This window comes from Equus przewalskii, chromosome 19, assembly GCF_037783145.1.
Source record: "Equus przewalskii isolate Varuska chromosome 19, EquPr2, whole genome shotgun sequence".
Classification (NCBI taxonomy): Eukaryota; Metazoa; Chordata; class Mammalia; order Perissodactyla; family Equidae; genus Equus; species Equus przewalskii.
In genome coordinates this window covers 57,657,129-57,683,146 of record NC_091849.1, presented here as the reverse complement: position 1 = coordinate 57,683,146, position 26,018 = coordinate 57,657,129, and the positions used below count along the sequence as shown (strand labels likewise).

Below are 26,018 nucleotides of genomic sequence, written 5' to 3'. Positions count from 1 at the left end.
TTCAGAAGAAGCACATATTGTATCAATCTTTAAAAATATTTAGGTGTGTAATTTATGGCTGGCAACTCAGTATTATGAAAGACCAAATCATTATATTTGGTATGTCCAATATGATATGATTTTCTTTACAAAGTTTCTAAAAATAGCATAATAATTTAATTACAAATTTAAATATGGTATTCTCCTTGTACTTTTACAGGATGATAGCTTGGTGTAGAACTGTTACAACTCATTGGCAATGCCGAATACATGACTTCTCACATATAAGGGTCTTAGTAAATGCAGCTGAGTTACGCTTTCTCCTCTCATAAAATTCACCCCATAGCCACTCATCGAAATTAATCAGGACACAAATTCTCCATCTCCAGGAAATCAAATCCTAGGTTTTCCCTTTATGAACTAATCCTTGTAAGCTTCCATTTTTCCCATCCTCTCATTCAACTGCAATCACTCTTTGATACTTTTGATTCCTCCGGTTCTCCTAGTCTTCCAGTTTCATTTGCCTCCCTAATCATTTTAGACATCATAATCAATCATTTACAAGGCACTTGCTGACATTTTCCAATACGTTCACCTATTGTGTTGGTCAGTGTCATATCACGAAATAGCACACTCCAACTGAATATTTGGGAAGAGTTTAACAGACGGATTATTTGCTAAAATAGGGGTAGAATTTAAGGAAAACAATCAGGGATAGTATGATTCTGAAGGGACTAGTAATGACAGAATGCCACTGCTACACCTAGACATAAGAGACAAAGGAAAGAGCAGTCTTCAGGACCAAGAATCTAAAGAGGAAAGTTGCCAGTTTACAGAAGCTATGCTATGGCCTTTAGGAGGGAGAAACATGGGGTTCCAAGGCAAGCCAAGCAGGGGAGACCAGGAGATACATACCTAACCTCACTCTCATCTTGTCTTCCAGTCTCCTGCTGTTGCTTCCCATTGGTCAAACCCATTCAGTGCTGTGAATGATCTTTACAAATGCATCTAGTCTAATGTCTTCATGTAAGAAATAGTGAGGTAGGCCATAGTAGAATGGCCTGTGGTGCTAAAATCTTAACTAGGTTCCATGATACTGTGAAAATATAGAATGAGCGTGTAACGGATGCAGGGAGAATTTCCTTGTATGTTTCTAAAGTGGACCATTGACTGGGTATTATTTCTTCCCCACTACTTCCATGCTAGAAAAGTATAAATGTTAGAAAGCCTGGAATTCTGGGCTCCCTTGCTCTGGTGGATTCCTCATATTTCATTGGGTCACTGAGAAGAAATGAAATCTAAGCAACCTCTTATGATTAGCAGAGTGAGGCCTCTTGGAGCTACCTCTATCAATATGTTTCTTAGAGTTTTGTGTAACTTTTAAAGTACATGATTGCTTGTTCTGTAGTATAGGGACAGCTCTATTAAGCTGAATCAAAGTTGTCTTTCTCAGCTGTCCTCATAACGAGACCCGTCTTTGTGGTTTGGTTTAAGTCATGAAGCAAATGACATTTAAGAGAAAAAGAGTAAAAATTTCTAGCAGTTTGGTATTATTTTCCTATAGCAATATAACTTTCTATTTTTTCTATCAGTTATTTGGAAAGTATGTAAAAGAGACAGCCAAAACTCTTGATCAAAATATTCTCCAATAGCAATGGATAACAAAAATAGTACAGAAATGAAAAAGTTTGTATGAGTTCCATTTATTCCAATCATAGTTGAGAAATTCTAAATTTAAAAAAATCCAGTGCAATATTAATGAATCCTGGCAAATGTCAAAGGAGTAAATTTTCCAAGAATAGAAGGATGAGTCAAGGAAGATATTTAATAATATAATTTACCACATCATTAGGTAAAAGATTTTGACACTCAATTTATAGTGTACAAAGAACATTTCTTTTTTTTCTATTCTAAGGAATTTACATTATCTCCAAATATTTTCAGCACCTACTATTATTTCTCAAACATAACAAAATATAAGTAGCTCAGAAAAATATTCAATGTCATTCTTAATGTTGAAACAGAAGAGGTAATTCCATTATGCTCATTATGCTCATAGACAAGTCAAAATGCCTTACACACACATATGCACGTATTTCTTACATACCATCTATGTAACATAATGGAAAAATGCTCTAATTAACTGAAAATACAAACTAGTGATATTTAAAACTATACAGGACAAAGCTTAAAAGATAAAATTTATTGAATACCTTAAAAATACATAAATGGAGATATGATATTCTTATTTAAAGTTCAGAAATATGAGCTCTTAACATTACATAAATACTACATTTGAAAATTATAAAGCAATTTCAAACACTTCAAGGGAGGTAATCTTCACAACTTGATTAAGTCATTTTAACGTGCAAGAGAATAGCTAGGGAGATGTTGGCTAGGAATGGCAGTAAGGGAGTGTGTATGTTTACATAATATATTAAAATAAAGTATAGCAAATTATTATTATATTATTACAGGAACATCAGTAAAAGGAAATAGAATAGAAAGCCCAAATACACGTTAGACAAAAAAAGGGGAAATTTGCTTTGATAAAGATTTTAATATTTACTAAATTGTGTTTGCACATTCTGTCATTTTGAAAACCCTTCCTCTACATCTTATACCAGAATAAATCCTATGAAGACCAGCTAGATAAAATTGCAAAATAAAACATTAGATAATCCAAATAAAATGTGTCAATATTTATTTGATCTCTAAATGGAAATTTTTCGTCACTGAAGAATATTCACCCTGAGCTAACATCTGCTGCCAATCTTCCTCTTTTCGTATGTGAGCCGCCACCACAGCATGGCCACTAACGGACGAGTGATGTAGGTCCATGCCCAGAAACTGGGCCACCAAAGCAGAGCATGCCAAACGGAACCACTAGGCCACCGGGGCTGGCCCTCTAAATGGAACTTTTTAAGCCTAAAAGCAAAAATAGAAATACACAAATAAAATGTTGATAAAGAGTACATTTTATAGTAGAATAACTAAAATTAATACCCTTCTAAGGTTATATTATGAAAAATGGTTATAAACATTGTTAAAGCAAATATCTGCAAAAATGCATTGCCTCATAAGATAAACGTCATTGTAAAGTACTCTCTCAGATCAAAGAAGAAAAGCTGACTTCTCAAATAAATAAAATGATTTGCTATTGAGAGTAAAAATATATTTAAAAATCATCAGAAGCAATTGAAAATGCATATCAAATTTAAAATGAGATACAAATTTTATCCATTTTGTCTTCTTCAATGGTAATCCTCTGAACTGGTGAAAATCCTCTCTCTACTCAGGGGACAGTAGATGGGCACCATCTTCCTGGAGGATTACTTGCCAGCAATAATTTTGAAAAAATTAAATATCATAATTTCAATTTTAGGAAATTAGTATCAATATACCCCAAATTGTATTATTAAAATAGTAAATATTTGGAAACGGCCATGTCCTAAAATAGTGGATTTATTAAATAAATATTGACATGGAGAATTTCTCCTCTCATGCTACTAACCAGAAGTGATAAAGCACATATACAATATATTTGCAAAATCATGTGTACATGCACCCCCCACATATGCATCCACAGCATTCTTCCAAAACATTAAAGATATGGTTTTAATATTTATTTTTATTTTCTAAAAGTTTTACGCTGATTATATATTTTATAGCCAGAATAAAATATTTTCACAAATATTTGCTTATAGTGAGAAAGAACATTTCAGAAAGCATATTTAATTATTTTATTCATATTAGATCAAAATAATCAAGTTTTTACAAGAATTTTGAGAAAAATATTTGTGTAGAAAAAATAGAAAGTTATTGCTAATTAGCATTCTTCTAGTAACAGGCAATCAAAAAACTTGCAATACAGTGCTCTGAAATAACGCAGAGATATATACGTTTATGTTCAAATGTTCCATTTATATTTTTTAAACTAAATTACTGTGTAGATGTTGAAATCATTAGTAACATTTCTGCAGCGTTCTGTACCTTTTTACAGAAATTGAAAACACGTGGAATGGAATTAATCGCATCATTTTATACAACATTCAGATATTTATTGACTGACTCCTTTGTGATGGGACCAGACACCCCTGCAATTTTTTCTTTGCTTGTCTTTTTGTTTTGGCTCAGAAGCACTCAGATATGAATTACACCTTTTAAAAACAATCACAGCTGTTTATTATTTTTTCTATTGGCAAATTTTGAGTCATGTTTATATCCTAAGGGTTTCAAATGTCTCATATTTACATTTTATAAACCAACAAACATGAAGGAAGAAGTCTTCCTTCTGTTGAAAGCTGCTAAGCACCAAAAGGGATAAACACAGGTGGTGGCAGCCTGTCTGTCACTGTCCCTGGTGCTCAAGGAGGTATTTGCCTAGAAAAGGAGATTTTTGTCACAATGTCTAATGGTCACTTTTGTTCTAATTTAATTTCTTTTTTTTTTTAAAACTAAATTTTTTTTTTTTAAAGATTTTATTATTTCCTTTTTCTCCCCAAAGCCCCCTGGTACATAGTTGTGTATTCTTCGTTGTGGGTTCTTCCAGTTGTGGCATGTGGGACGCCGCCTCAGCGTGGTCCGATGAGCAGTGCCATGTCCGCGCCCAGGATTCGAACCAACGAAACACTGGGCCGCCTGCAGCGGAGCGCGCGAACTTAACCACTCGGCCACGGGGCCAGCCCCTGTTCTAATTTAATTTCAATGTGTAAAACTGACCCAGTAATGGACGCTACTGGTTTCCCTGCAGCTCACACTGTATCTGCTGAAACTCAGTCCACAGCAGTTGTAAAGTCAGAAGCAAACTCCTGGCGTCGTCTTTCCCGCGCCGCTCCCAGCACCTTTCACGGATGAATGCCCTGCGCTTTTTGTGTTGTGCTAGTCTGCAGTATTCAAGAGCGTTCATTATTTGCATTTTATTCCCACTCATCACTAAAATGAATCGTATAATCGACACCATACACAAAATATAGTAGAGTGACTATAATAACTTAATAATACAAATCTTTTTATGCATGTTACAGATCTTTGGTTTCAAAACACTTTCATCTTCACTGCTGAATACCCATCTCAGTAGTATGTGACCTTGGGAAAACAGTGTAGATCAGGGATTGACAAAGTACGGCCTGCAGGTCAAACCTAGCCCACCACCTGTTTTTATGAGGAGTTTCAGTGGATTACGGCTATACTAATTTGTTTACCTCCTATCTCTGGCTGGCTTGTACAGTCACAGGATAAAGTTAAGTAGTTGTGACAGAGGCATTGTGGTCTACAAAGCCTAGAATGCTTACTAACTTGTCCTTTACAGAAAAAGTTTGCTAGACCCTGGTGTAGTCAAATGTGTGATTTTTCATTCTTCTCAGGTTAATATATTTTTACCTTCTTGGCCAAGGTGTAAATATCAGCCATACATTGACTCAGAAAAGTTCAGATTTGAAGCCTGCTTGATTCTATTGTGCTCTCCCAGGTTACAACATCCCTGCGTTCAGTGCGGTTCTGACAGAGCCCCAGTTTAGAGCCATAGACTGTGGGAAACGCCCACCACCTTCTCCTTGTGAATTTCTCAGACCTGTGTCCGCGGCTGGGGTGTGCACACAGGACCCCACTCTCAGAAGGACCCCATACTTGGTAGAGCCATGGTGTGTGGGAGTTCAGCGAGACTCAAAGGGAGGATAAAATAAAGGTGCTATGGAAGTTACAGGCTCCCAGTGGGGTGGGAGAATCTGCACGTAGCAAGAAGCGAAAGAAAAGCAGTTGAATTAGTTTGTTTCAGGGTTCAGGGTTAGTTCATGCCAAGAGCAAACTGCAGTACTAGCTGTGAAATATGAATTGTGTAATTTTTATGATTCCACAGGAGTTTAATCCTCTTATATTTGCATTTAAAACTGGCATTTCGTAATAAAAAGCTGAATGGTAAAATTTATGCTAATAACTGAAAATTTAAATTTTTCTTAGAATGATATTACACAAAAAATTAAAAAATACCATGAAAAGTTCGGAGAGAGAGCAGAGAAAAAAGAAAAAAGCTTTATATTTTAGCATCTTTAACGGGGTTTTTGAACAAATGACCTTGTGTTTTCGTTTTGCACTTGGCTGGGCAATATGCGTATATGTACATATCCAGCCCTGTCTGCGCTCCGCTGTTGTGAAATTCTCTTGCCTTCTCTGCCAGCCCAATTTCCCGCTGACCGCTTAACTGTTAGCATCCCACAGGGTTTGTTCTTAAACTCTTCCTCTCTCTCCTTTCTTTCCTTTCTTTCCACACACCCTTCTCTCTCCTTTTTCAGTTCTCATTCCTTTATTCCACACATTGTCTTTGGAGATATAGCACTTACATCCACGGCTTCCAATAAATCAGAGATACAGACTCTCACCTATTTTCAGACTAACATTTTTTTACTTATCAGTCCCTCAAAAACTTAAGATAAAATCTTTCCTTCTCCAGCGCCAGAACCTTCATCTCTTTCATCTCTCATGCTTTCTTCTCCTCTGATTCATGTCTCAGACCTGAAATTTATATCCATTTATATTCCTAAGCTTCAGGATAAACTTTATTTTATAAAAAGTATTATGAATTGTATCTAAAAATTTCTCCCATCCAGCTTCTTAGCTCAACTCACTATTATTACTGCAGTTCAAACTCTGATCCTCTCTTCTAGACTAACGTCATACTCTCTAAAATGGGCTACCTATTTCTAGTCTCTATTCTCTCTGGTCTCTCTTCCACATTACTTTCAGAGTTGTTTTCCTATGTGATTTCTCATTCCTTTGCTTAAAAAGCTTCAGTGGATCTTCATTTCCTATAAAAAAGAGGTTTAAAATCCTAAACGTTCCAACTCCAATATTCAGCCTTGATTGTGTCATCTAAAGTCACCCTCTCCCACCCATGCCTACTCTATTTTATGACTCATCATTCCTCAATCCTCTTATTCAGTTGCACAGCTCTGCATTTTAGTATTCACAGTCCCTCCTCCTGAATGCCCTCTGTTGCCCAGTTTGTCAGAATTCCTACCCTGAGGCCCAATTCAAATGTCGCCCTCTGCTGGAAGACTTGTAAAAACACTTAAAATTTGACTTTGTCTTTATTTTTGCTCCTATAGAACATTGTGGGTAACTCAATGTCACCTTCACTTTTGTCATTTGTTGTTTTGTTAACTTCCCTCAACAGTATTCTTGCCTTTTCAGGACAGGAGCCATGTGTTAATAGATACAATGCCCTACCCGAAGCTTTGCTGTAATTACGGCAATCCCAGGAAAGACTGTAAAACATAGATCTTAAAACTGGTCGCAAAGACTCCATCCAATTTAATGTGTTAGGGAGGCTGAGCTGTGAAGGCTGCTATGACCAGAGTAACATAAGCTGTGGATGTGAGGAAGCCAGAGAGTAGAAGAAATCCTCTAAGACTGAAGAAATAAACAAGGCTGAAGTGTCTGGCCCCCCAAGGAAGAAGCCAGATCACTCAATATACAGTAATCTCAAGGAATTATCAGCTTCATCATGGTTCAGGATACCTTTGGGTGTGTGCATGACTTGATATTGGGAGACCGTAGGTAGCGAGTGAGGCCTGTAAAGATGGGGCGGTCACAGTTGATTTCTAGGTAATCAGCCAGTATTGAGCTTGATTCTAGACGTCCAGGAAGCAGAATTCATTTAGGGAAGAGCTACCTGTTCTTGAGCCAGGATTCCTAGCACAGCTTAAGTTCGAGGCCGAATATCATACACAGTGAGAGTGTGAGTGTGAAGGTGGCATTTGATGTTTCAAGCAGAGGCTGCAAGCAACCTAAACCTCCCAGCCCTGTGATCTGGGCCAGTGTTATGATAAGGCGCAGAGAGGACAGGCTCAGGAGGAAATGATTTGTCCGAGAAACAGCGCAGATACTCAGGGGGCATCTCTGGATATTATGGGCATGAAGACAAAATTCCTGGTTTCAAGGATAATTACAATAACAGTAGCTGCCATGTATTCAATACTCACTTAGTAACTGACAATATCCCAGGGCTGAAGATTTGGTCCCCTCACAACTTTGCAGATGAGAAACAGGCAGAGACTCTATTAGCTCAGTTCCCTCAGTTAGTAAGTGTTGGAGTTGGCCCTGGAATTTCAATTTGCAAGATCCAGATATGGTGAATTTTAAGGGCAGCGTATTGTTCGGTGAAGGGAGTGAGGCTCTGCTAATTCTCCGCATCCTTCGTGTCTTCATTGGCTCCCACGCTTAGGCAGATCTCAGCTGAGCCTTCTGGTGAGGGGCTTCCCTCACTCCAGGGAGGCCAGGGAAGAATAAGGAAAGGAAGAGAGCGAGGTTCAAAACCAGGGTAAAGACCTGAGGCTCACTGTATTTTGCCCGTGGGTAGGGGCAACATATCTAATTCTGCTAATGAGGAGAACCACTTGCCTCTCCACAGATGTGGTTTTCCTCAGTTCTATTTACTGTTGTCAGTCACTTGTACACAGGAAATTAATAAAAAGATATTTCTGTTGCCTCCCAAATCTATTTATACTGGAAGCATGTGGCGCAGTATGACAAGTTGTCAGTTTTATGAACATCAATCAGCAATATTTTGAGATGCTATTTAATGTCAATAATTAGGATATTATTCCAACCCCTCGACAGTGTTATCATCTAAGTGTAATGGTGATTAGCATAACATATGCTCTTTCTTAACAACCAAGTTTGACTTAGCAACACGTTTCATTGAGGACGCACCACGTTCTGGGCTCTATTTATGGTGTGAGTGATATACTACTAAAGAAAACATGTTTCCTGCCCTCCTAGAGCTTACTTCTAATGAACAAGGATAGATAGTAAACACCAAGCATAATAAACCTGCATTTCTGAATAACATGTTATATATAATAAAGTGTACACAGTATAGTTCTAATATGTAGAGTGTATATGTATGTGTATATGTATGTGTATATATATATATATATACACATATATATGTGATGTGGTAACGTGTTGATGAAAGAAGAACTAGAGCAGATTGGGGGGGTGTCACACGTTCTGGGATGATGGCTGAGAGACAACAGTATGGTCTGATTTGAGCTTATTGAGGAAGCCACCTTGAAGGAGATGAGAATTGTGTAGGTATTAGGGAGGCAAATTATCCCACAAAGAGCAAATAGCCAATGCTGCGTCAAGGTAGGCATGTGTTTGACATTTTCTAAGGACAGCAGGAAGCCAGTGCGGTGGAGCAGGCAAGCAAGTGGGAGACTTATAGAGGATAAAGTCGTGTAGATAATAGGGGAGAGAAGACAAAATCAGATTTCAAGAATTTTAGGCCGTTTTAAGGGAAACAGAAAATTACTCCAAGGGTTTGGGCAGAGAAGTGACATGACCTGAGTGATCGTTCTGGCTGCACTGCGGAGGGCTGATGAGCGTGGGGGCGGGCAGGCATCCAGGCAGGGGGAGCAGCGAGGAGGTGAATGCCCTAGTCCTGGTGAGAAATGACCAGGGCTCAGTCCAGGGTCAGCAGTGAAGACTTGAGAAATGGTCAGATTCTCGCTATATTTTGAAGGTTGAGCCAACAGGATTTGCTGATACATTGGATTATTTTTATTTATTTTGGTAATCAGTTTTATTAAGCAGAGGGAAGTATCTTAAGCCACCCTCTGAAGACAAATAAGGGGAAATTATGCAAACCAATTTTTCCAGACATGCTACAAGTAGATTTATCTCAAATTTTATCAGCTATAAAACTGTGTCTAACAGCAGCTCTGTCGTAATGCAAAAGTCTGATAAGTTTATAATGACATTCCTGATTATGGCCCCGAGGCACAGAAAGACCCTATGTCTTCTGCATCTGCCGTGAATTAACAAGTCATGCTCAGCATGAAATATATGTTTAGTGTTGTGTATTTACACTTTTGCTTGGAAATTTATTTGTGACAGTGTTGAATGGAGAAACTCTACTAATCATAGTATTTCCTAATTCAAGCTATCTGTGGCCTAAACACAAGGTGGTATAACTGGAATACTATATGTATGTGTTTGTGTATGCATGTTGTATGTGTGTAGACTTGGGTGTATGCTTGTGTGTTTGTGTATAGCAGAAAGTCAATATGGAGTGGAGAGACCCAATGATGCAATATGAACTATTGAGAGAGCAGATGGCAGAATTAGAAAATATGAAAATAGAAGAAGATAGATGTTGAAGACATGAGATTTGGTAACATTGACACTGAAATTTTGTAATTGTGACACAAATGCTGGAATTATGAATACTATATTTGGACGAATGCTATATTAGTTGCCTGGGCTGCCATAACAAAGAAGCACAAGCTGGAAAACTTAAAACAAATTTGTTGTCTCACACCTCTGGAACCTAGAAGTCTGAAAACAAGGTGTTGGCAGGGCTATGCTCCCTCTGAAACCTGCAGAGGTGACTTCTTCCTTGCCTCCTCCTAGCTTCTGGTGGTGGCTGTCAATCCCCAGTGCTCTTTAGCTTGTAGATGCATCACTCCAATTTGCCCTCTGTTGTCACATGGTACTCTCCCTGCGTGTCTCACCATCTTCCTATAAAGACATGCTACCACACTAAAACAAAATGTTGGTTCTGGGTATTTGTGCATTTCCCAGGCTATTTAGCTAGATTTTTTAAAACCCTGAGTTATACAATTTCATTGTCTGGTAATATGGCAGAAGCTTGGAAGATGACCAAATCCTAGAATTCCCATTCTGTGACTTACTTGCTCTTTGGCTTTAGAAAAGTTACATGACAACCTCTGTTGTCCATCTGTAAAATGGACTACCGCTAATTTTGTGGAGTCATTTTTTAGGAATGTATGAATAAATATATATAAATTGCTTTCACAGTGCCACCTAAATGTTAGCCTCTGCCTAGACTTTTGTTTTTTTAACCCAACTCCACACTTTAGTTTCTAGACTACTACCCCAACCACTTTTAATACCTATGTGGTCCTTAATGTTTAAATGCTTGCAATCCAAACAGGATATGCCCTGAATTTTAGGGATATATGCTCTACCTTTGACTTGTTCGCTTGCTATTGACCAATTTGCGCTACTCTGACATTTCATTTCTGGACGTAGCCACATTCTTGTGTCTCTTGTGGTTCTGAATCCCTGGTTATACTCTGGCCAGGAATTTTTAACCCTTCCCTAGTCTCCTTAATTCTATTTATACTTTTTAATGTGTATTATCAGTTGCAGAAACCTCATAAATTCTTAAGGTCCCACCGTTTCTCTCTGCTCTTTTCCTTCCCTTTGGTCTGAACTTTCTGTGCTATTTTGCATTCCAGAGAGCGACTTAATGCTGAAGAAATAAGACATAAAGATTTAACCCATATTTGCAAATGCATAAAATTCTATATATAATTTGGGACCTTCATATGATAAGTGCAACTGTTGTAAGATTATCATCATGTATTATATTTTCCTATTTGATTTTCAGTCTATGTTCTTATTTTGGCTGAAGTTTCTCTTAGGTAGTTTACCATTTTGCTTAGACTTGGGATAAATTTTCATTTCCCCTAGCGTTTTTGTATTTCTTCTTTTGATGCCAGTGCCTCTGTCCCTCTTTACAGCCGTCTGACGAGCTTCCTACAATGGAAGGAAAGAAAAGAAAGTTGCATTTTATCATTTTGACAGCTGAGGTCGATGAAGAGTGAAATTTTATTCTTTTAGACCATTTAATATTTATACCCTGAAGGCACATAAATATCGTTATTTATACTTGAAAAAGTCTTCTTTTTTTAAACTAATAGGGCCTGCAAGTAAAATTACATATTTTTCACAAACTGGCTGAAGAAGTGTATTTATTTTTATTAACCCCACAGGAATTAGTCCCCAATTTTATACTCATTTAATTTTTAAAAGCACAAGAGATGAATAATATCCATTTTCACTCCACAGAATTAAAGTGGAAGTCAAAATGCGCGTGTGAAGGACTTGCACTTGGTTATTAGTGGCCTGCAGAAGCGAGCATGTTGTTTCCTACGGCATCCTGACCCATAGTGTGTGGGTTTCGAAGTTAGGCTCTAGAGTCCAACTCTCTGGTTCCAAATCCACTTAGTAATGGTGTGATCTCGGGAAGGCTTCACTACACCCTGCCTCAGCTTTCTCCCTTTCAAATGGGATAATATCGTAAGCCCTGCACCCCGCTTCGTCAGAACTAAACTAGACAACACGTGTTCTGGGCTCGACGGAGTATCTGGAGGTAGTGAGCCTACGCAAATTGTAACTGTCTTTATTCTTAACAGTAAGATCAACAAAAGTGTAAAACAAATTTTCTGTTAAAACATTTGTTCAAATTAAGAGGAAAAAAAATACATGGTGAAGAAAACCTGTCCACAGTTGGCACGGTAAAAAGAGAATTTGTGTGTTTCTATCTCCTGATGTCCCCAGAGGTCATTGCTCTTTTCTGCCCTGCTCGTGCGATGTGGTCACGGCAGGGGACTCGACATCTAATACAAGCACAGAAGGGGACCTGTGGGCAAACCGAACCCATCTGATGTGGCGATTGCAGTATTTCTTTCCCAGTCAGCTGTATTTCAAGACAGAGAATGTGGTAAACACTACTAATGATTAAAACAAACACAATTAAGTCAATAATAGATTCGAGAAAATATGTGACTCAAGGATGAAATCCTCACAAAAATAATATATAAATCTTATAAGCACCAGAAAGTACTGCTCGAATTCTATTTGAAAAGGATCCAGGCAAAATACGTTTCTAGCATAAGGGAGAACAGGCATTCTCAGAAGGACCAGCCACGAAATAAAGAGCAGCTACCACCCTTGGAGTGACCATTAGTTACACAACTGGTCGTATCCCCTTCCTCTGTGAGAAAACAGAAGCAAGAGGACAAACTGGGTCTAAATCATCCCCACTTCTAATTCATAACTAAAATATTTATTGCAGATTTAAAAATATGTATAAATTCAGTACTATAATGGATTTTACTTTAAATTATAATCTCTGTTGAAAACTTACATAATTTTATTAATTTGGCTCTAACTGTCTTTGTTTCCTGGTGATAGAATCGATGTTAATCCATTTTCTCTGTTTAGCTCATTTCAAAAAAGCATTTTATTGAGAGATTTCATATTAATTGACTAATCACAAGCACGAAATTAAACTCAGATTAGTATTATTTTATTCATTGTCTCATATAGGCAATATCAGAACTCCAACTTTTAAACCATAGATATTCATGTGCCCAGATTTTGAACAGGATCACTGATATTGAAGGTAAAATACATCAGATTACATTTTAATATGTGTAACATCTCTGGGACAGAGCTGATGTCCCAAAAGTAGTACAAGCTTTTGGGGGAACAGCTGTTTTTTTAAGTTATAAATGACTAGAGATATGGGTGAGAATGGACTTCTCAATGTGCTGTATATGTCCAAATTTTAATAACAATAATTTGCTTTTAATAAATTTGTTCATAAGAACACATTTATTGCATCTTAAAATTGGAAGATTATTCTTCATGGTTTTTTATCTGAATCTTTCTCATGAAGAGAGAGCCGCCAGAATCCCTTATCCTTTATCCATCAATTTCTATTTGCACCTTTCCACTCAGTGCTATCAAATTGTTTTCAAAAGATGCTTAACTGCTAATAACACATCAACCAAGTTAATATCCATGATTTAATGATGCTTTTAAATATTTTGTTTGCATGAAAGTATTTATTACCTTTCAAAGCTAACTTTCAGTAATTTCTTGGGGGGAATTTCTATCTTAGCACTTACGGATTGTCTAGAAAGGTGGATCTAGATTTCAGTGGTAAATTTAAGTCTCCCCTCTCTTCACTCTGAAACTCACCTTCATCCTACATAATTAATTTCAATTCAACTCAAAGCAAATTTTCCCAAACACATTTTGATGTTGATTTTTTCTTAAATTTTGCATTTGAAATTGATTTAAGCTCCTTAGAATTTTTAATATCTGCTTTCCTTGGTGTGAAACTAATTTAAGTAAAGACATTGAAGAAGCATGAAAGTCCTAGGGGGAAAAAATAATAGGTTCCCATAAGAGAGATAAGTATCCTGGTCTACCCACTCTGCCCTCTGAAATGGCAAGTTAAGGCAAACTTTTAGTACTTCTGACATCTATTGTATTTGCTATTAAAATACTGTTGCACTTTTAAAAAGAAACTTTTATGCTTTTCAAATATTGTTACTCCACATATTTCTGTTCAGGAAAAATATGAATATAGTTCTAAAAACAAGGAAAAAATAGGAAACATCTTAAAGAATTATATTCAGGTCCTGTTAATCTTCATAATTATCATACCTTCTTTAGACCTGGTCACAATTAATTTGAGGCAACTCAGGAAAACTGATACTAGTTATAAATTCAGTTCAAATTTGAGAATTAAAAAAAATACATTAGCATTAACTTTATTGATCCTGACAGTGTGATTCAGAGACCAAATTATGTCCAGGAGCAGATAATGTAACTGCCTCTAAAAATGTTGGAAATATCACTTCTCATTTCTTTTATCTTATTCTTTTTCATGAATCGAGAATTCCATTTCTGTATTTTCTTCATTTAAAACAAAACTCAACCCTGCTATATGTCAACTTCAAATTCTAAAGCCTGCCTGAAGTCTGACAGGGTGGTGGGTGGGGGAGTGGGTAGCATTAATGAACGAGTTCTCAGCTGGGAGACCGGGTTCAGAGTTCCAGATGCTAGAGTAAAGGGCTTATGCAGAGAGCATGATGTCTTAGTTTTTTATTGCTGTGTAACAAATTACCACAATCTTAGTGGCTTAAAACAACACCAGTGTATTATCTCACAGATTCTATGGACCAGAAGCCCAGGCACGGTGTAAACAGGTTCCCTGCTTGGCTGTGATTCTCATGGGCTTAGCGTCCTCTTCCAACTCACTGCTTCTTGGAAGAATTCCCTTCTTTGCTGTTGTTGCACTGAGGGACCTGTTTGTCAGCTGGGCTCAGCTCTCAGCTCCTAGAGGTCATTCTCAGGGTCGTGCCCCATGACTCCCTCCATCTCAGCAGGGGAGAACTTCTCTGGTGTCTAATCTCTCTCACTCTTGGAATCTCTTTGACTTCTTCTTCTGCCACTGGTGGGAGAAAACTCTGCTTTTAAAGGGCTCATTTGATTAGATTAGGCCCACTCACCTCATGTTCTTTTGTCATAATAAGTAACATAATCACCAGAGTGTTATCTCATGGTATTCACAGGATCCACCCACACTCAAAGAGAGATTATTCAAGGAAGTGGGTCAGTGAAAGGGTCATTCTAGTGTTCTGCCTACACTGTAGGAGAATCCAGAAAACTTGGGTAGACAAAAACCAGAAGACCCCGGCAACAGGAAGATTCCCACGTGATAAAGTCCAGTCAGTGTTCCACTTTCCTGGCTCTAGTTTGGATAAATGAAGGTGGGCTGTAGTATATTCTGAGTGTTCACACTGAGATCAGCATGCAAGCATTTATAACCGAAAAAACGATAAGAAATTTAGAAAACAAAAACAAAAAAGACCAGTGGCAGTATTTGAGGCTCTGACTCAGGGTAGCCGTTCCCAGAATAGGGCAAATTGTGCCTGATGGTTAGGAGGCTGGGGTTATACGTCATTTAAAAAACACTTTCTTGCAAAACTAATAGCTATATATATTAAGGATTTCCCATGTGGTGGGAGTGAGCTACACACAATGCATTTAACTTCTCACTGTATCCTCATAGCTGTCCCTCAAGGTTCTGAGGTTGATGCGGGGCCGGTAAGCCGAGGAGTCGAAAGAAAGATTTCTTAGACTCTTAAGATCTGGCAGTAGTGTTCTTTTATTTAGAGAATAGTATAGAATAGCACGGGGACAGGACCCATGGGCAGTCAGAGCTTCTGCTGCTGCTGCCTCTGCTGCCCCCGCTGGCATGGGGACAGGACCCATGGGCAGTCAGAGCTCCTGCTGCTGCCCCGAGTTGAGGGTTAGGGCTAATTTTATAAGGCATGGGTATGTGAGTCATTTCTTTACAAGACAAAGGAAAGAACATGAAAAAAAGTTAAAATGGTATCAGTGCAGGTGGGGTCTGGTCCTTGGGTGATCGCATGACTTTTTAGACAAGAATCAAATCGGATTAAGTAAAGGTTAGAATGGTTAGAAGCCACCACCCTAAATCAGTTACATGAGATTGCCAGACAGCAACCAACTTAAGTTCTTGCCTTCCCCATTAAGAGTTTCTAGGGACAAGGTCATCTCTCTTCTTCTTCCTGGTACAGAGAGGGAGGCACCTTTTACAGATAGAGATTTACCTTAGAAATGTAAATGTGTCCCAACAAGGGCAAGTTCCATTCCCCAGAGCCTCCTTCCCTGTCCCTGTTATCAAAAGCAATCAGCCCCAAACAGTCCCGATGCCAAAGAGACACATCCTGGGGTGGCCAATTTCAGGTCCCTACAAGGTCATCCCCCCTTCCTTCACAAACGCAAATGTCTCAAAAGGGCAAGCAGAATTCCAGTCCTCGGAGCCTGCCTCTCATCTGCAGTTTTCCTCATCAAGGTGGCCTAGGACAAGCAGATACAACGCTTTCTCTGTGCCTGCGAGGCCTTCGCACGGCATCCCTAAAATGGCCCTTCCATTACAATTGTACACTTGCGATTCCATGCATAAGTGGTGTCCATTTGCCTTCAGCAGACACTGGAAAATGAGTTATTCCAAAGCAAGACATATCTCACTCGTTTTTGTGTCCTTAATATTAAGGACAAAGGTAAATATTCAGTGTAAATTTTGTTCATTTTATTGTTCCTAAAAACATATTTTTGAGGTAAACTTTGTGGTGGAAGAAATTGGATTCGGGTTTGGAAAGTTGAATCTTAATCCAGTTCCCCTTAAAATCCTCTGAGATTCTGTGCAAGTCCCTTCTTAGGCGCTAGTTACTAACCGCGATTTCATCATGAAACAATGTGAAGAACTGAGTGAGATTTTCTCTGATTATAAATTTCTATGAGCTCTTTTCTATGTTATAAAGTGGTTATATTTTAACCTGTTTCCAGTCGGGGTTTTCAACCACTCAAGTTTTGGAGGTGTGACAAATGAAAATCCAATGGTCATTTTTCCAGTGCATCTGCTTATATGGTGAGCTATTTGTTGTTAGTACTTTTAACTAGATAAAATGCGACATTAAAAAGTAATTTAATCTATTTACACAAATAATTTCCAGCATGAAACTGGTAGTATTTATTCCTCAGTTCATTTATTTAATTCGTGAGCACCTATATTCAAGAGAAATACTATTTGTTTACTATTCATTTCTTTCAGGCACACAGCCAGCAACAGAAATACTCAGACTCCTCTCTCCTGTTTCCTTAGAAATTGTTGCTATAGCAACTGAATATATTGAGCTGGAGACCCATGGAATGCCACAGAAGAATGTGTGCATTTATACTGAAAAACAGTCTTTACATGACCTTTTATTTTTCAGCTTAAAAGTAGTTGATATCAAGTCAGTTAGAACTCTTTCAAAACAAGTAGTATATAAATTATCTGAAGAATGAAGCAAAATTTTTATTTATTTGCTTAATTGAGATTAAAGAAATGAATCAAAATAACTCAAAGCTGGTCACGTCATTTTTAATCCATAGGGCTAAATTATCTCCTAACAGTTATAATTTTCAATACAAACACTCATGTGGTTAAAAATATAAGACCCAAATATAAACTCTGTCTTATTCATGTGCATAATGCATTTTAGACAAATGGTCTTCTAAATAGTTAGAAATACACATGATATATGTTAAGAAACATCATGTGACTATTTAAATGCTCTCTCTGGAGCCAGTATCATACATGGCTCTTTGAAATCATTTTTTTCCTATAATGCGATAAGCACAACTGAGTTTTTACAGAAATGGAATATAATTTAAAACAATATATAAGTAATTTAGTATAAAGTAAAAGGAGACTCCATTTTATATACGATATAGTGTCTATTTGTGGTTTGTGTTGAGTTTCTTTTTTTGGTTTTAGTCATCTTCCAACATTGATTTCTTCATCCATTGCTATTCTAGAACCATTTACTTTGTGATTTCTCTATAGATTTCTCAAAAACTTTCACTTTCTATTAAAGAATCTCAAGTAATAGTTGTCTATATATGCCCAGAAGAAAGGCTTTTCCTCTGCCATGGTTATTTTCCTTAACACCATAACTTTGGGCCTTACTCAAGCTGTTTTCTGAATTTAAAATGGCTTTCATCCCCAAATGCTGTTGAAGTTTTATTTCTGTTTCAAGGCCTCTGTCAAAACTTAATTTCTCCAAGGAATCGTCCTTAGTGTCCCTCACCTTCTGGCCCCCAGTGGATTAATCCTTGTATTTTCTAGAATTAGCTCTGTCTCTCTGTAGCCTCCTATCATATTCATTTTCACGTGTGATTTATTCTCCTGCATTCTTTCTCATGTCTTTATTCCCCCACAGAGTGAATTGAAATCAGTGCCAAACCAGGGATTTCTGAATTGAAGTGACTATGCTGAAGAAGTTAATTTCCCTGTTCCTGTGTCAAGGGATAACTTTTATGCTGACGTAGGGAGAGTTCCTATTGGTTATTGATATGGTGTTCAAATGCTGTAGAAATTTGAAAAAACATCAGAAGCTATGTTTAAACTGTTCGATTTAACTAGGGTAAAGTCTTGGCACTGTGCTCACCAATTCTCCCCTCTCGGTGGATGTTACTTCTTGGCCTCTTTTGCAGGTTCATCCTTCTTCACTTGATCTGTCTTTGCTAGTCCTTCTCAGTCATGGAAGAACCAAGGTCCTATTTTTCTCTGCACACATTTCCTGAGCAATGTGCTTTCCACCTTATCAGATCTTTGTTAGGACTGCTGGTTTTTGGCTGTTCTTTCCCAATCTCATAGTTTCCTCACTTAATTATGATGATTAGTACTCATTTGAAGACTTGAAGGCAAACCTATATAGACCTCTGGAGCTCTCTGTGCATCTCTCCTCTCTCAGTTGGCTAATTCTAGCCTTCTTGGCCTCTGAATTTTCAGCTCTGTCCCCTCAACTCATGGAGAATGCCATGGTCAGTTTGTGCTCCCACAGCTCCTGCTGGAGTCCTGCTGGACTCTCTCCGGGTAGTATGCTGGGATAATCAAAAGGATTACTGTCACGTGAAGCCTGTTGTCCGATGTCTGAAGACCCTTGTTTCATATGTACTGTCCAGTTTCTAGTGCTTTAGAGCAGACAGTTAAATTTCATCATTTTTACACCATCATGACTGGAAGAGGAAATTAATCTTTTATTTCTTATTGCTATTTAGGATATCTTTTGTGTAAATTACATTTTCTTTTTCATGCAAAGTTCTTACCGTAGCTTTCATTTTTTATGCAATCCTGAACAAAATTCCATTTTTAGAAATAATTGATTACAAAATCACCTGAGATTTTTTTCACATTTGACTCCTCATCAGCTTTTTCTTCCACCTCTCATTTATTTTAGGTGTCCTTGCCTTGTGCTACCAAGTTAACACCTCATTCTCTCCAACATTGCAGTCCTATATTACACTATATTTATTTTCTTATTTGACTCTCCTTAGACTTAGCAGTGAGTTTCTCGAAAAAAGGTGCCAAGCTTTATATTTGTTTCTGCCTGCAATATGGAGTACAATGCTTGACACCTGGAATGTCCTCAAAAGCTATTTGTTTAATACATATTAAATTGATAAGTTAATGACAAGCAAGCCATTCTCCTCAATATATAGAATTAAACTTCTGCTTAGAGAATGTCAAATTAACAGATGTTTATTATTGAATCATAATGTGTTGCCTATTTCTAAATTCATTTTACTAATTTAGCCCTGAGGTATACTATAACTGTATTGAGGGGCGTTAAGAAAAGTAGTTTTCTGAAATTTGCTATGGATTTGTGGTAGGATTTCTTTTAATCAAATCTTCAAAAAATAAGGGATCTATTGAAACAAATGATTTTTATTTTTAGTAACTAAAAAGATTACAGTTAAACCTGTGCCCTCTAGTAATGCACAGGATCCAATGCTATGTAATGTCCCTACATGTTTTCTTTTGTTATACACAGTTTTAACATTTGCATTATATACAGTTCATTTACTTCAAGTCAAGAGTGGACTAATGTAAAGCTTAAATAATGCATAAATATACAATTTAAATAATAGATTCCGTTGTTAAAGATATAACTAAAATGTGCACTGCCTAAAACACACCCACCAGTACTGTGTTAGAAAAGGACACAAACTACGTGCCTGTTTTTATCAACTCTGAATTTTGATACAGACATTAAAGAAGCAAACACTGCTTGTTATTAATATCTTTGTTGATGATGATGATGACATAGGCACCATTCGTTTCACTATTACTACCAGCAGAGGTGCTGTTTGTTTATGAACTTTCCCAGAGTCACACACATAGTTACTGTCAGATTCAGGGTTTGAACCGAGGTCTGTTCCTGTAGGGTCTATTTCTCTTCCTTGTACACAAAGCAAAACATTTTCTTTCAATAGAGAGAGAAAATAGTTTGTTCCACTGACAAGTCAGTATTATATTATTAATGTGGTCAGTTAGACTAAAGCACTACCTCCTCACAGATTAATTGTGCATAAGTCCTACTCCTCCTCATGTAGAATGTTACAATGAAGAGCAACTACAGCTTATTGAGAAGATAACAAAAATGATAAACACTTTTCAAAAACCATCATTTGAAATCTTGGGCAGGTATGAGTTTTGTTCTGTTTTATTTTTACTGAGGAAGATTCTCCCTGAACTAACATCTGTTGGCAATCACCCTCTATCTTGTATGTGGGTCACCTTCATAGCATGGCCACTGACTAGTAGTGTAGGTCCACAGCCAGGAACCAATCCCAGGTCACCAAAGTGGAGTGTGCCAAATTTAATCCCTAGGCCACGGGGCCAGCCCTACGACAATTATTTTTTGAAAGCAGGATAAATTAAATGTTGAATCCATACTGAGATAACAAATTTAATAATATTTCTGTGCCTTCTTAAATTTTTATGTGAAAAATTGGAAAACTATAAATTTTAAAAGTAAAAACTGGTAGATATTTTCGATTTTCTAAGAAGATGTAAATCAAGTTTCTGAGAGCCATTTGCCACTTTTAAATGTTAGTCCTGATATAATACCCAGTACTTTCAATTCATAACCTACCTCAGCTGATTTTTCATATTACTTCTGAGTATTTGATTAGTCTGTGAATCTCTCCCTAGACTGTCAGCTCCTTGAGAAAAGGGACTATGTCTTTTTCATTCCTAGTATGGTAGCCTTGGTGATCAACAAAAGTTCTAGTCCACAGTAGACACTTGATTAGATTGTTTGAATAAATGAGTTAATTATAATGATGATTTATAGAACATGCAAAACAGTTTGACAAGTTTTCTTAGACGTGAGTATCTGGTTCAGATTTAGTAGAAATAATGAGTATCATCCCTGCACTAATTATAATGAGGACAGTGAGAGTCCCTTTCAATTCTTAAGTCAAATCTGGTCTCAGAATTTTAAATACATGAGATTTCTCTATACAGCTTAATTATTGATGATTATATTAGTGTTTGTTTGAAAAAGCTCTCTGATGTTCTTTAAAGACCAAGAATTCTTTTTCATCTACTTCAAAAAATAAAAAGTAAAAAGAACCCTATCAAGTAGTTTTCTGGATCAGAGAATAAATATTGAATGCCAGAACTTCAGACTATGAATCTTTAATAAGCTCTAAGTCCAAAGAAAATATGTTCCAGTAATAACCCAGAAAATGTGAAAACTTAGATGGTCATTGACCTTTTCTACTCAACCAAATTAGGCATTTTGATCATATAAATTATTAATTCCATTTGTAAAACTCAAGTCAGCTACTTTCATATTGAAATCCAATTTTATTGTTGTTTTACCATTTATGAATATACTTAGAGGTAAAAGTGTTTGCATTATGCACAACCATTAAAAAGTAAAGTATCTGAGATGCATTTCCATGTTGCGTGGATTGGTAGTCACGATATTGGGTTTTATCTTTGACAGTTGTGCATTTGTGGAGAATCATTTTTTTATTTGTAAAACTGACATAAAAATGAAGTTAATGGTTACTTAGAAAAGTATCTGGCAGAAGCAAAGGTCTAGTAAATAAGTTTTAAAAGAAAGGATGTATAATATACTGGAAATCATGTTATAAGTACTAGTTATTAATTTGAAAACTAGGAGCATAAACATATACTCATCAAATGTTAAAGATATAAGTAAATTTAGAGATAATCTAGGATAACCTCCTCATTTTTCACATTAAAAAGCTGAAACCTTCCCAGTTAAGCAATATATTAAATCTCACTCCAATAAAGTAGAGGCAGAGAGAAAATTAGAGTGAAACTTAGATAATTTCATCACTCTAAAGACAGTACAGGATAGTTCCACTCAACTATCATTAAATGGGAATATCTAGTTTGGATTTTAGTGACATCAGTATTATTGATAACTTAAAGAATTTTGGGTGTCCGCTTATTCTCACATACCTTTAAACTTAAGGTTCTAAATTATGTACTCACTCAATCTATTCTATTTCTCTAAGTCTTTATTTAAAACCTCACTTTTCACTGAAGGTTTTAGATATGATCACTGAAAACTTATGAGCTGTCTTTTTGCTCAAGGAAAACATCAAGATCGAACAAAATATTGATCATTTAACAATATTTTTGAAGATCTTTAGCAAAAGATCAAATTTGATTCATAATAGATTTGCAGAATTTTTAAGGAAAGGAATGAGAGAGAAATGATAAATGTCAAAAAGTAAAGAAAAGCTTACTCCTGAAATGATAAATCCTATAATCATGCATGATGAATTGAATTCTGCTAATAAATGTGCATTCTAACTTCCTGGCACTTTGGTGCCATTCAATTGATATTGTTTTGGATAAGAGAACAAATGAGAATATCTTATCTATAAATTGAATATTGGCATAACCTCAACATTTTTGTTTCAAGTTATAAAAATATAGCTCTAGTTTTCTATGGTTATAATACCAAAAGACAAATACCAAAACAGAGGTATTTCTCTCCATCATTGTGGAAAATTTAGTCACTGTGGGGCACTTGGTGCTTAAGATCTAGGAGAAAAGCAATGATAGGTTCTCAGGAATACTACATGAGAGCAAGAAGAAGCACAATTATGGGTGTTAGAGTAAAAATTCAGAGTAATTCCAATTATCAAGGTCATTGCGTTAGATTTAGAAATTTCAAATTGAAAATTAGTAATAAATGTAAAGAAGATAGAATATGATTTAAGAATATTTGTGGTTTAAGGGAATTGGTTTTAAAGATATTCAATCTTGTAGCTATAATGGTAAAAATGAAACAATCTAGAGACAGCCTTATTGGCCTAGTGGTTAAAGTTCAGCTCTCTCACTACTTCTGCGGCCCAAGTTGAGTTCCTAGGTACAGAACCACACCACATGTCTGTCAGCAGCCATGCTGTGGCAGCAGCTCACACAGAGGAACTAGAAGCGTTACAACTACTACATACAACCATGCACTAGGGCTTTGGGGAGAAAGAAAAAAAAAGGAAGATTAGCAACAGATGTTAGTTTAGGGTGAATTTTTCCCTGCCAAATAAAAAAAAAAATAGGATCCTTTAAAAAAAATAAAAAAAACAATCTATAGAATAGCCAGGGAGGGTGGAAAGAAGTTAAACCATACTACTATGGAAACATTTTGAAAAATAAATAAATAAATGAAAAAGAAATGACTTTCTTGAGATCCGTGCTCTACGGTTTTATTCCAAAGAGTTTATTATTTCAGAAATTACATTTTTTAAACTCAAAGATTCTTTATTATTCTTTCATTATTTTATTATCTTATAGCCTACTCTTATTTCATTAGTACAACTGCTCTCGCATTCCTCTTTTAGATAAAATTCGGAGGATTTTTTTAAAAGTATTTTGTAACAGACAATTTTCTCAGACGTTCCCCATGCTGAACTTCTTTTTATACGGTGACTTTAATTTTCATCTATTTGTTTATCTTTTTGGAGAGAAATTTTTCTTTATTCTTGGCAAATTCAGTGAGACACTTTCCAAACTTACATAGAACATTGTTTAACTATGTGTTTAGGAGGCCTTGCTGTTAGGTGTGTTTTTGAAACATGATGTTTTAGGTATGGTGGTGAATGGTTTTTCTATATGAAGCTTGTTGTTTCCATGGGAAATTTGGAGAACAAGGAAATTGAAAATGTATTTTAGAAAATCACTTCTGATTCAGAAATACTGAAATATTGGAACTTTTCTTTAAAGTTAGTTGTGTTTCCTTTAAAGGAAATCCATAGCTCATAATTTTTACCAAAATAAATTCAGATTAACTAAAAAAGATGCTGAAAAAAATAAAGCCAATGTGTATAATCTTGACAGTGGAATATGGGCATTACTGTATTAGTAGAAATTATAAGGCCAAAAATTTATACAATTGACCATGTGAAAAAAAGAAACTTCTATAATCAAAATAACCATCCATAAAATTAAATTTCATGGAAAAATATGAAAATATATTTTAAATGTATATATAAAAGAGTTAATATATTTAATCTATCAGTGAGTTTTATATTCCAGGAATTTAAAAAATAAATAGAAAATGGGCAATGGACATGATTAGGCTATTCAAAAAAGTAAAGAATATGGATTTCTAAAAATATTTTACAAAATTTTCAACAGTGAAAAAAGTAGTCAATGTTTTAAATTTCAAAAGAAACCATTTTAACCCACCAGTTGGGCAAAGAACTATATTATATTGAAACCCAGAATTTACATTCATATGACAAAGAAACAACTTATACTTCTTTTGGGAGTCTGAATCCCAAATTTCTAGAAGAAAAGGTAAGAAGACATAGAAGACAAACATTTGTGCCTATATATATATAAATATATACATTCATCAGATAATTCCACTTCTATATATTTATTCTAAGTTATCAATTAAGTGGAAAAATTATGCAAAAATATATTTATCAGGGTTTTGTAGATAACTATAAGAAATCATCTGAAATGGTTTTATTCTGAACTATAAAAATGATTAAAAATATCTTGAAAATTGAAAGCAATAGAATAAAATGAAGTAACATGAGAACAATGATGAACATAAATTTTATGTATTTTTTCATAACATTCCATGAAGTGAAAAGACAGATTATAAGTGGTATGTACAATATACAGAGAAAATATATTGGGGCCAGCCCTGTGGTCTAGTGGTTAAGTTCAGCATGCTCTGCTTCAACAGCCCCAGTTTGGTTCCCAGGTGCAGACCTGTACCACTCATTGGTGGCCATGTTGTAGTGGTGACCCACATACAAAATAGAGGAAATATTGGTATGGATATTAGCTCAGGGAAAATCTTGCTTAAGCAAAAAGAGGAAGATTGGCAACAGATGTTAGTTCAGGGCAACTCTTCCTCAGCAAAAAAAAAAAAAAAAAAAAAAGTATAACCATACAAAATATATATGTAGGATTATTATCTAAATTTTTCTTATCTACCATTCCTAAATTTTTACCAAAGAATTGATATTGCTTTTGCAATCTTGCATCCTTTAAAACAATAATTATAAAATTATTAATTTTTTTAAAATGTGGGTTAATATTTGGAAAATATGAAAAATTGAAAGTCCTGTTCAAACATGACACAAAATAGAGAAATAGAAAAAATAGAAATATAGTGGCCGGTCCTGTGGCCAAGTGGTTAAGTTCACATGCTCCGCTTTGGCGGCCCAGAGTTTTGCTAGTTCGGATCTTGGGTGTGGACGTGGCACCGCTCATCAGGCCATGCTGAGGCAACATCCCACATAGCACAATTAGAAGGACCTACATCTAGAATATATAACTATGCACTGGGGGGCTTAGGGGAGAAGAAGACGAAAAACAAGAAGAAGATTGGCTACGGATGTTAGCGCAGGTGTCAATCTTTTAAAAAAAGGAAAAAAGAAAAATATATAAATTTGTCTATTTGATCAGTGCATATTGATAATCGTCAGAAGAAGTGTATAACTTGGAATGAAAATCTTAGGTCTGTGTTGTTAATTTTTAGGCAGCCAGTTGCTATCCATAGTAT

General features: G+C 36.2%; 1 protein-coding gene across 1 annotated transcript in view; it reads left to right on the top strand.

Moving 5' to 3' along the window:
- Positions 1-26,018, top strand: part of LOC103546271 (protein eyes shut homolog) — a 1,017,652-nt gene that overhangs the window by 344,589 nt on the left and 647,045 nt on the right. The window lies entirely within an intron of this gene.